Source organism: Epinephelus moara, chromosome 22 (assembly GCF_006386435.1).
Source record: "Epinephelus moara isolate mb chromosome 22, YSFRI_EMoa_1.0, whole genome shotgun sequence".
Lineage (NCBI taxonomy): Eukaryota > Metazoa > Chordata > Actinopteri > Perciformes > Serranidae > Epinephelus > Epinephelus moara.
The window spans coordinates 36,428,874-36,441,926 of NC_065527.1; the positions used below are offsets into that span (position 1 = coordinate 36,428,874).

The 13,053-nt window shown below is 39.2% G+C and overlaps 1 protein-coding gene and 1 long non-coding RNA gene across 3 annotated transcripts in view; one reads left to right on the forward strand and one right to left on the reverse strand.

Moving 5' to 3' along the window:
• Window positions 1-13,053, forward strand: part of LOC126383469 (putative ferric-chelate reductase 1) — a 285,727-nt gene that overhangs the window by 116,506 nt on the left and 156,168 nt on the right. The window lies entirely within an intron of this gene.
• The window catches only part of LOC126383533 (uncharacterized), a 13,310-nt gene continuing 11,396 nt past the window's right edge, over window positions 11,140-13,053 (reverse strand). For both annotated transcript variants that reach the window (XR_007569164.1, XR_007569163.1), the window contains exons 2-4: window positions 12,475-12,562; window positions 12,191-12,294; window positions 11,140-12,102 (exon numbers count right to left, since the gene is read on the reverse strand). This is a non-coding gene — a long non-coding RNA (uncharacterized LOC126383533). The remainder of the gene's footprint in view (window positions 12,103-12,190; window positions 12,295-12,474; window positions 12,563-13,053) is intronic.

A 13,053-nucleotide genomic window follows, 5' to 3' on the forward strand; every position in this document is an offset into this window, starting at 1 on the left:
CCCTTTAACGGGGAAAAAAAACGGTAGAAACCTCAGGAAGAGCAACTGAGGAGGGATCCCTCTTCCAGGACGGACAGACGTGCAATAGATGTCGTACAGAACAGATCAACATGATAAATTAACAGTAATCCATATGACACAATGAGACAGAAAGAGAGAGAGAGAGAGAGAGAGAGAGAGAGAGAGAGAGAGAGAGAGAGAGAGAGAGAGAGAGAGAGAGATGCAGGACAGACGTAATGACAGTAGCTTACAACAACATTAATGAAAGTAATAATATTATAGTTCTGGCTACTTACAACAACATTAATGAAAGTAATAATATTATAGTTCTGGCTACTGTGGTACAATATGTTGAAAGTATATATTAATATCTGGCATATTAATATCACACATGTATATGTGTGACAATAATCATATGTGTATAATAACAGTAGAAGTATGACTAATGATGGCAGCAGCAGCAGGAGGCATCTGGCAGGACCACAGCAGCAGCACAACCACACACGTCACGCTATCCAGGCACCGCTGCGATATGAGTTAATCTGAGAGACAGTGGAGCACAAAGGCTCCGTAGTTGTAACTTCAGACTTATTTGTTTTAACTTAAAACAAATGTCCACACTTGCAAATATGTCCACATTTGGAGTTTTTTTTTCCTGCAGAACAAAAATGCAGCTTTGGAACTTTATGTGTTCACAGCTGTGTAATGCCTTCCACCTTCATGACAACTGAACTTAAATGGAAAAACTTATTGTAGCTTTACTAGCTTATATACTGTAGAACACAGAAATGAACACAACACATTGTGTTGTGACTGATCAAGTAATACTAAACAACAATCAGTGGTCTAGAATGACCAGATTCTTTGCACTATCATGACAACAACAATTAAATGGAAGGCTTATTTCCTTTAGAGGTAGAACCAACTTACTGTAGCTTATATACTGCAGAACACAGTGACAGAACACAACACACTATAACTTGTGAGTGATCAAGTTGTTCTGAACATTCATTGATCTGGAACGACCAGATTCTTATGGAGGAAGACCAGCTGGTCCACATGTTGTGGAGTGAGTGTGCTCCGTTGTGCTGACACAATGTCCCCCGCAGTGGAGAACACTCTCTCTGCAGCAACGCTCGTACCTGGGATACATAAGTATCGTTTGGCCAGCTTGGCTAGGAGAGGATACACATGATCGTTGGTGCTCCACCACTCAAGGGGGTCATTGGTGAGAGGAAGTGAAGGGGCCTCCAGATACATGCGAACCTCTTCCTCAGCCCTGGTTTGTGCCAACTTGGGCTCCACTGTGGTAACAACAACACTACAGGTTTGGCCCAGCAGTGCAGTCAGAGAAGATGGTCTTGAGGTGGAGGGCGTGGAGGGGCCGTCGTCCTCCAGGTTCGGGACTTCGTCTCGATCCTTCTCAACTGCATCATCCTCCTCACATCATCATGCCCCTCAGCCATGTCATCACCTTCCCCCTCAGGGACTTCAGCCTCTTGTCTCACCACCTGATACAGGGAAACAGTAAAATAAGACAGGTTAAAGCATTCACATTTCAAAATTATTAAACAAATACAAAAGCATCATCGTAATTCAAAGGCCTACATTTTAACTTAACATTCCAAGTCTGCATTTTACACTCAAACAAAACTTTCCCAATAAAACTAAGGCATTCAATTTTTTAGTTTTTGATTGGCCATATTTTTCTAATACAAAGCATTCTATCAATCAGATAATTAATCATTCTCTAAAGTAGTAGAATTATTTATATCAATTAATCATTCTCTAAAGTAGTAGAATTATTTATATCAAAAGAGAGACTACCTCGAGGGATGCAGCCTCTGTAGTCACTCTGCTGTATGTCTCCACTTTTTCATCCTCTGAATGGAATGGAAGAGCTTTAAAGCAAAGATTGAGGGCAGATGCTGTATGCAGTGTGTGCCTCTCTTTTGTAGATGTATATCTCTTCCTCAAATCTTCCCGCATGGCATGCTTGATTTAACGGGTCATCGGGTCATCCTCTGGTGCGGGGGTGAAGTCGGCCAGGAGCTGTGCATGTAGTGGGGCGATAACGGAGAGAGTAGGCATGCTCTCCTCAGACATTGTGGTGGTGGCCAATTTCATGGGCTTGAGGGCCTTCACTAGGTGTTCAGCGCCGGACACATCTGCCTCACTCAGTGTGCAGATGTCATGTGCACCTTTCCTCACCTGTAAGGATGATAGGAATCGAGAACAGGAATTGGAATAGTTAAAAAAAGAAATCAACATTGTATGCTTTAAGGTTCATCCATTCACGCAAACACGACTCACAGTCATTTAGACTCTCATTCTCAATAAACACATGCACCAGTGCCTCCTCCTCAGGCTTGTTGTGTGACAAATTGACAAAGACTAAAACTAAAGACATTTTCTGTATATTTTTATTTTATTTTAGTTAGTTTTGTGTGTACACAATATAGTTTCAGTTAATTTTTGTTTTTATTCTAAAGTCTAGTTTTTATTTTTATTTCAATTAACTAAAATATTTTTCACACCTTGTTTTAGTTTTTAGTTTAGTTTTAGTGAACTATAATAGCCTATTAGCCTTGGTGCATGTCAACTTATATCCTGTGAGCCAGACAACAATTCAACAATAGATGGACACAGCTAATTGGTTAACATTATTAATAACACGTGTCAGTTTGGCATACTGTATGTGTAGACATGATACACTCGTGAAAATGGCACACTGATAATTAATCAACCACTAATGGCATTAATACTAGGTCTAATAAAATCTTAAATCCCATACTTAGTTGAGGAGAGAGAAGCACAGCGCAGATGGCTGGCTGCTGTTCAAGGAACCGATCAACCATGTCAAAGCCACTATTTCACCTTGCTGGAGCATCTGTCTTCAGTTTGTGTTTAGGCAGTTCTGGTAAAATGAAAAAAAAAAAAAAAAAAAAAAGCCAATTACTAGTAGCCTACATTAGGAACTATATTTTTAAATAGCCTACTGGTAAATTAAAAGTTAATAAAAAGCTTGCTTTGTATGCTACAGTTAAAATAGATTCACTTCGATTACAAAGGCAAATATTTTATTTTTTAATTAATTTTAAGCCTTTTGCTTACCGAGTAGGGCCTGCTTTTGTTCCAGCACATGACTGGCTGTGGTGCTCCGGTGAAAGAAGGCGGTGATCCGTCTGACTTGATCCAACAGTTGGGCTACAGTGGGCAACTTCAGTGCTCGTTGGCAGGCGAGGTTTAGGGTGTGAGCATAACACCGGACATGTAGAAAGTTGCCAAGCTCTGCAGCCAGGTTCATATTTGACGCATTGTCTGTAACGAGAACCAGGTCGTGTGTCTCTATCCCCCACTCGTCCGCCACAGCTTTGAGAAACTCACACATATTTGCACCTGTGTGGCTATCATCCATAGCTCTCGTAAAGCTCGTGAAGCACGTATGAAGTTAGCTTCCACTCACTGTTGACATGATGAGCTGTAACAGTCAGATATGAGACGGTGGCTCTGGATATCCAGGCATCGCAAGTTATTGCTACCCTGGGAGCAGACTTGAGGGACTCTTGCATTAAAAACTTTGTCTCCTTGTAAAGACTTGGAATCGACTTCTGTGTAAAAAAAGCTCCAGGATGGTATCACATACTTTGGCTCCATATTGTGGACCATGTAGCAGAAGCCTTGGTTTTCCACCACACTGTATGGCCTCATATATTTGGCAATGAAATAAGATATTGACGTTGCGATTTTCTTAGCTCGCTCTGAGCCCGGGGCTAGTTTTGTCATCTCATGGAGAGTACGTTGATTCGGTGCAGTGATGGGCTTCAGGCGGCCGTCTTTAACCCACGCAGCCTCCTCTGGATGGAAGCGGGACATGTGAGCCCTCAAGTTGCTCGTATTGCCGCAGTACTTCAGTTTAGTGTGGCAATGTCGACAGACGGCGTGCATTCTTTCAACATGTTTAGAGCTCCTGCCATGAAAACCAAAATGAATCCACACGCTCACTTTTAGTCCAGATGGAGCTGGGTGGATTGTTTGGTTGCTAGTTGCTGTTCCTCGTCCATTTTCTACACGCCTCGCTCATACGGTTAGCATCAGGTTAGCATGCACTGCTCACTCGCTCTGGCTGCTGCACGCACCTGCGGAACTGGAACTGGGCGTGCGCGTGTGACGTTCAACTTCCATTGACCGCGGGATAACATTTTTACAAAATAAAATAATGAAAAAAATAATCGATTTTTGAAAATGTAATAATCGATTCATACTCGTCCATAACATAATCGCGATTAATTAATAATCGATTTTAGCTGTATGTGCCCTTTTTTTTCTTTTTGCCCCTGCCCTTCAAAAAGTCTGTGCATACCACTGCGCACTCAGCAATATCGTGGGGGAGTTAACACATGCACACGCTAAGAGGAACAAAATACTACTTCCCTTAACTTGAAGGATAGCGAGTATTGATACAATAGAGTCTCAGGATCAGCTTCACAGATACGAGGGGAGACGACGCCATCCACAGCAGTGCGGGGAGAGGCGTAGATCCAGCCCGATAGGAAGGGAGCGCAGCACCTTTCAGCAGCAAGCCAACACAGCCTCCTGGTGCGAACCTGACCAAGAGACTTGGCGTCTTCACTCTTAGGAGTGGGAGGTTGTAATAAGGCTCAGCAGGTGTGCCAATCAGCTACGTGTGCCTTTGTTGACATTTGTAAAAGACAGTTCATGACAGACGGGTAAACACACAAGTCCACTGTGACACAGCAAACCGTTAAGTCCATTGTCCATCGCTTTCATAGCGCACAGCACATTATTTAAAATAACACACCAATAAATATTATACAAAATTTGCAATACCTTAAAACAACAAGTGGCATAATGACATTTACCATAAGTCACACTGCTTAAACAACAAAGTAACATTCTGCATTTAATGATAATGGCATGGGCAGAGTAACACACCCCCATACCATCACAGATGCTGGCTTTGAACTTTGAGCTGGTAACAGTCTAGATGGTCCTCTTCCTCTTTAGCCAGGAGGACACAACGTCCGTGATAGACCGGTCAGACCACAGCACACTTTTCCACTTTGTGTCAGTCCATCTCTGATGAGCTCAGGCTAAGACAAGTCCGTGATTTTTCTAGATGTTGTTGATATATGGCTTTCACTTTGCGTGGTGGAGTCTTAACTTGAATTTGATAATGGTTTTTCCAAAGTGTTCTTGATACCATGTAGTAATATCCTTTATACAATCATGTCGGTTTCCAATGCAGCGCAGTCTGAGGGGTCAAAGGTCACAGTCATTCAAGTTTGGTTTTTAGCCTTGTCCCTCTTGTGCAAAGATTTCTTCAGATTCTGGGAATCTTTTGATGATATTATGTATTGTAGATGATGACATCCATAAAATAAAACTCTGTTGAGAAATTTTGTTCTTAAACTGTTTGGACTGTTTATCCACACAGTTTTTCACATTGACCGTCCTTGCGTGTGAACAACTGAGCTTTTCAAGGATGCCCCTTTATACCCAGTCATGATACTGAAACCTGTAACCAGTTAACCTGTATACCTATGGAATGTTCCAAACGGGTGTTTTTTCAAGCATTCCACAACTTCCCCAGTCTTTTGTTGCTCCTGTCCCAACTTCATTATAACATGCTGCAGCATCAAATTCAGAATGAGTGTACATTTACAAAAAGGATTGAATGAATAAAGTTTATCAGTCTGAACAACAAATAGCTTGTCTTTGGGCTGTATTCAATTAAATAGGTCAAAAATAATTTTCAAATCATTGTATTCTGTTTTTGTTCACGTCCCAACTTTTTTTGGAATTGGGGTTGTATGTCAAAGCATACTAAAAGTTAATGTATTTAAAGCCATCCAGTGTGAAATACTGTATTCCCATTATGACTGTCATATAAATTTCATAGAAATCTTCAGCACTACTTGCAGATTCTTTTTTCCTTACTTAAAATGACCCTGTCAGGCCTGACATAAATTGACTTCTGGTTAAACAGTTTTTCACAATTTTTTTTATTTATTTATTTTATTCACAATTTAGCACATATCATACACATACCCTCATACACAGCCACAGGATACCATACAATAATAAATTGTTCCAACTCAGTGGGGTGTAATCTGAATTGTCCCTTTTCAAGTGAAGATACAATAATATGACAAACCTGCAAGAACTTGAAAAAGTCTGTTCTGGGGATTTGATATTCTGCACAGATGGCAGTAAAATATTTGACCGATTCAGAGTTATCATCTAGCGTGTCGGAAAAGTTTTCAAGCCATGAAGTAACCAGTTCAAAAAATCGGTTTAACAAAGTGCCAGAAAGTCAGGGTTGAAAGCAATAGGTGAGTTTATACTTACATGTCCTTCTGTACCCAGATATCTATTACAGTCCTGCCAAGCTTTCAATGTAGTTTGTAAAAGGGGCAACCCCTCCAGGTTGATCAGAGACTGCAATTTATTAACATAAGGTGTTGCTGTGATCTCCAATGGATAGCATGTTAGCGATTCCAATGCTACCCAAAGAGAACTAGTTCCCAACTTCCAACTTATCATATTTCTAACTTGACAGGCCCAATAGTACCATAAAGAATTCGGAAGTCCTAACCCCCCTTTTAAACATGACTTTGTTAAAGTAGAAACCCTAATCCTTGGTGTCTTGTTATTTCATATAAATTTTGTTAGACATCTATTTATCAACTTGAAAAAAGAAAAAGAAATATAACACGGCAGCATATTGAAGGCATAAATGAACTTGGGCAGTATACTCATTTTAATAACATTAATTTTCCCAATAAGAGATAATGGGGGAAAAGACCAAGTCTGAAGTTTCTTTTTGCAATCATCCAGTAGAGGGACATAGTTTTCTTTAAATAATTTGTCCGAAGTGGGTGTTACCTGTACTCCCAAGATATTTAAAGCTGTGTATTGATCAAGAGATGGGTCATTCTTTCTTAACATTTTCTTCATCCCAAATGTTAAGAGGACAAGCAATTGATTTTTGTAAGTTGACCTTATATCCTGAAAGTTTAGAAAAATATTGCATCTGCCAAAACATGGCGCAGAGTTAACATAGGTTCTGTAACAAATGATAAAGTATCATCCACATAAAGTGAGATTTTGTGGTGTTGTGTGCCTGAAGTCACTCCCTTTATTAGCTCTTATCATCTCAGCAAAGGGTTCTAGTGCAAGAACAAATAATAATGGGGATAGAGGGCAGCCTCTACCTAACTGTACTGGAGATGATTCCACATTGTTAGTACAAACAGTTGCATTTGGAGTTTTATATAGTGTTTCAATCCATGCAATAAAATTAGACCCTATTTTAAATTTATCTAGAACCGAAAAAAGAAAATCCCATTCTAAGCGATCAAACGCCTTCTCTGCATTAAGGGATATTAATAATGAGGGTATTTTCTTCTGATTTAAATACTGTATGATGTTAAACAGCTGTCTGGTATTATCGGAGGAGTGGTGACCTTTAATGAATCCTGTTTGATCTAATTTTATTAACTTATGAAGAACTGATTCTAGTCTTTTAGATAGCAGTTTTGTGATAATTTTGTAGTCACATTCAAGCAAACTTATAGGCCTATATGAGGCACATCTCTGAGGATCTTTCCCTTCTTTTAAAATAACAGAAACTCTTTCTGTGTTCATAGAAGCAGGAAGGGTGTTATGACTGAAGAAATCATTTATCATTAGCATAAAAACTGATTTAAGTTGTGGCCAAAAAGTTTTATAGAATTCTCCAGAAAAGCCATCTGGGCCTGGGGATTTATTTGTTGGCAATGATTTAATTCTAGAAAAATACTTCCTCCTCGGAAAAGTTTTTATTAAGAATTTGTTGATCTGAAGCTGTAACTTGAGGTAGATCCAAACTTTCCAAAAAGACTTTTGTCTCAGAAACCGAAATATTTTCTGATATATATAAACTACTGTAAAAATCAAAAAATGTTTATTGATTTCTAATGGCTCATATGTTACTTCGTTTTCAGTCTTAATAGCCATGATGGTTTTCTTAGCTTGTCCTTTAAAGAGTGTGCCAATAATTTACCCAGTCTATTCCCAAATTCATGCATTCTTTGTTTCAAATACATACTTTTTTGTTTAATATAATTTGTGTGGTCTAGATTGAAATTTGCTCTGGCTATAACTAGGGCTGTACCCAAATATTCGGATATTCGAATATTCGTTTCTATGGGTAGGTATTTAGGTGTTTTTTTTTTTGGTGCTTTGTTGTTGGTAAATGTAGGTTATCAATAAAAATCAAAACTTTTAAATTGCATTGTTAAAAATGTGAAAATATAGTATCAGAATCAGAATCAGAAATACTTTATTGATCCCTGAGGGGAAATTATTTATGTTACAGGTGCTCCTTGCAAGAGAGGAAAGATACGTGAAAATATAAGAAATTTAAACAATAGTATTAACAAATATATAGTGAAATAAACAGGAATTATTAACAAACATAAATGTAAATAAATATATATATATACATATATATATATTGTAAACTGAACAAGATTATTTACACAAACAGAATATATACAGTCAGGGTGAATGGGGTTATTGCACAAGTTAAATTAAATTATTGCAGTGTGTGAAAAAGTAGCCTACCAACGGAGCTTGTGCGCACGGCACGCTTGAGCGCATCCGTCTGAGGCTGTGGATCAATGCCAAGTTTTACCACTTTATCACTATTCCCTCTAACTTGTAGCTGTTTTTTCGTTATGTTTTGAATTTAATATGAATTATGGAACCGTTTTTGTCAACGTTTGTTTCCCCCGTTTTGTACAATAAATTATTGTTTAAAGTTTCAACAAGTTTCTTTTGGAGTGCGTGACACAAGTGTGTTTTGAAAACGACCGCGGACTGTCACCTGCTCAACGCATCAGTACCTTCGGATGCCATGACAGTAATAGCCAATAATGTCAAAATATCATTTACAGACCGATTTAACAGACGATCACTGCTGCCCGACCCGCAGGTCCATTTGCGGGTCCCGCGGGTTACGGGTCGACCCGCGCATCACTACTCAGCTCAGTCTATAAAGGCTGTACACAACAGTAAGGCTATAGACATTATATTCTATTCAGGCCGGCAGAACCAGCAGCGCATCGGCTCTACAGTGCACGGCACTGCTGATTAACCATTTTATTGCAGCACAGAGTGTCTGCCAGCAACCAATTACTTGCAGAGGCTTCCTACAACTTGTTTCAACGGTTCCAATTTAATCAGAAGACAAATTAAACAGGATGACTAGCCAATGTGAAAATCAAAAGAAAGCATAGAATAATGTACTGAAGGAGACTGTTGTGCCATCACATTTTTTTGTGGTTTGAGAGCAAAGATCTGGTCGCCGCTGTGCAAAACTCCCCAGTACAATACAATCAGGTCCCCCCCCCCACCGCTGTGAACGAATATTGGTTATAAATTCTGCCGAAGGTCCGAATGTTAAAAAATTGTATTCGGGACAGCCCTAGCTATGACTAATTTATTCCAGTTTTCCCTCTGATTGATCTTGCTTGTGTAATGCTTCTCTATGCAGCAATTCTTCTTTTAGAACCTTGGAGATAGATTTTCTTTTCTTATTTTTATAAATAAGGAAAGAGGGGCAAGGACCCTATTCTTTTTGGTGCGTTTCTTTCTTTCTTTCTTTCTTTAGTCTTTCTCCCGCCATCTCTTTGAACCCAAATTTGACCCCCTAAACATGCTCAAAATTGGCACGCATGTCGGGACTGGTGAAAATTTTGATAAAAGGAAAAAATAACCCCAAAAGTGCCCAATTGGGCTCTCTAACACCACCTGGGCACACTAAAATGGCCACTGCGTAGACCGTAGGAATGTCATAGAAAGATCAAACCATAACTGGCTTGTTCGTCTCATCAAGACCTAGAAAACACGCACTAACACCCCTGACCTAAATCCAACAGGAAGTGAGCTATTTGCCCTTTCAAAGTAAGATTTAGCCTAAAAAATCCTCTGTTTTAAAAACTATCTCCCCCTAGACTATTTATCGTATCGGCTTCAAACTCGCACACATGACAGCTCAAATCCTGCTGAATAAAAGTTCTGTATAACTTTGTCATTACTCGAACAGTTTGGATTTTATGGCTTCTTAAATGTGACGTGCCACAAAACCTCCTGAGGATCTTCGAAAGCTGTCCTACAGGAAATGAATGGAGAAAGGGACCAATCATTGGCCTTTTTCATGCCTAAATAGCTTCTCCATACCTTGTGCTACAGACTCCATTCCAACTCTCAAATGTTGCCACAGGTCTCATCTATTCACTCATGTTTTCATCTTTTTCATATCTTTTACTGTTTTTAATCTGTGCCTCTGAAAGTACCATGAGCAAATGTGGAGAAATTGTCAGCTGTGAGCTAGAGTGGAGAGGGGTCTAAAATCGTCTAAAACTTTTGTCTTTAACTGGCTGCCAAGGCCACAATTTTCAGTGTACATACACAATTTATACAAAAAACGTCCCTCATGAAAAAACACTACTGAATCACTACTCATCACTACTACTAAATACCTACACAAAAACTACTGTTTCACTACTTGATTGCTATTGAGCTGTGTAGTGATTTGTGTAGTGATTTGAATAGTAATGAGTAATGTATTGGGTGATTTCACTACTGATAACTACTGACAATTACTACATGATGCCTATTCAAATCCCTGCACAATTGCTACTTAATTACTTCTGTCTCACTGTTGGATTTTGGGAAATTACTATATAATCACTACTCATTCCTTCACATTTATTATTGAATAACTACACAATGCTTACACATTTACTGTTGTATGCCTTCACAATCCCTATGGAATTACTACATCCTTCTGCATATGTAGTGTTTTATCACTACTCATCACTATTGAATTACTTTTTATTTCTACACAAACCCTTTTGAATTACTACTGAAACCCTACATGATTACCACTTAATTACTTTTGTCTTACTATTAAGCAATGACTACATATAAACAACTCATTCCTTGACTTTTACTCTTAAATTACAACATTCTTACAATTTCTGATGATGAAACTGTCCCATTCATTACCATTTACCAGTTCAGTATCATGGTTCAGTTAGTATTCAGGTGAGACGTGAAACCAGGGTGTAAAATATCATACAATTTTATTGCAAATTATTACATACATTAATTACATTACATATTTGATCAGGAACATGTCTTGTGCCATTGAATGCACTTAAAAGAACAGCTAGACTACCCCCAAGGAACCCTCCTCCAACCAGAACTACGGAGTTGTCTCTTTGAACTTGTCATAACCAGACACCTGACTATCCTCTGTGACACACAAACAGTATCTCTATGGGCTTCTTCGGGTGTCTTGTGAATGCACTTAAGAACAGCTAGACTACCCCCTAGGAACTACCCCAACACACACAAAAAGACCAGTTGGTTAACAAAAAAAAGGACTAGGACCTGCGCAAGCGTAATCCTATGTGATATTACGCGAGCGTAATCCATATACAATATGAATGAAACACTCTCGCAAGGCAGTGTTGACAGACATGTAGATTATTTCTAACACTTGTCATTTTCTTAGATAAAGCACACAAACTATCACTTTCACACCTTAAAAAAAAGGAACAAGAAAATAAACAGTTTTTGAAAAACACATTTTAAAAAGGCAATGTCAACTTTCTTATTAGAAAACCATAATGGGTATAATATTAGAAATTATATGTAAAATATATAATTCTCATAAGCCTTCATAAAACTGTTTAGAACCATGTACCATTATTTTCAAACATACCGAGACGTGCTGACACGAGGTGAAATTCATGCCGGAAAAACTCTTGGATATCCCCCGGGACTGTCAAGTGTGGGACAAGGTCCCAGCGAAGACCTAAACAAAATAATAAGGTTGTTGCTAGGGGCCATGACACAGACAGCATCAGAGATCCGAGGAAGAACAGCATTTTCATCCTCAGTCCTGAGCTAGTCAGGACACGCCCCTGGAGTGGACATGACGCCAAAGGTGTAGCAATCCTCTGGCATCAGCACAATCCCATCTGCAAGGGAGCGCAGAGGGGACGCCCCTACAAGAAGAACAAGCTGGAACAAAAGACAGGATTTCTTTTAGGCTGAAAACACACAACTAAAACTTCTAATCATCAGTGAAATCGTTATGAATTGTACATACCGTCTTGCCTGGGACCTCAACTGGAATGACCAATTTATGCTGGCGCCCAGTGTGCTCAGAAATTGACCGTTTGTGCACTTTGTGGCACCACCCTGTGCCACAAGCTGTTGATGAACATAAAATATTTGTTTTTTTTAAAATGGAGACCAAATTCAAAGTTCAAGCACTTAAACACAATATGTGAACTTTTCAAGACTATAAAAATACACAAAGTTAGGAGTTTAACTCAGTCATACAGCAAGGATATACATAAAAAGTTGATTTCAAGAAGGCACGCCACATACATGCACCAGCGTCACTGGAGGCCAACTGTCGCTCTGCCATCCTCCACTTAGCCGCCTCAGAGCGAAGGTAGGACTTGCCACGGGGCATCTAAAAGTATAAAGACCCAGTTTTTAAGCATATTAAAATCAAACTGATAATTTACTAATGATTTGACATTGACAGCAGCTGACCACACACACACACACACATACAGGTATGGGAGGATTATGAGGACACTTTTCCCATACCAGCTCAGCCATGGTTTATGGGGACCCACCTTTCCCTTTGTCCCAGAGAGATGCAAGAAAGATTAAAATGGTCCAAAATTTTTTAGAAATGTTTCTGTCTACTTAGAATTAAATTATTGTCAAAGAATCTGAAGATATGAAAACCTGACATTTTACGGACTATGAGGACGGGGTGGGAGAAGGCGTTTCCTGACCCCACACTTGTTTGTTGGGACATTACCCACACACACACACAATCAGAGCAAAACCCTTGATTATGAGGACAACACTGGTTTAACTGTACATTACCCACACACACACAATCAGAGCAAAACCCTGGATTATGAGGACAACACTGGTTTAACTGTACAT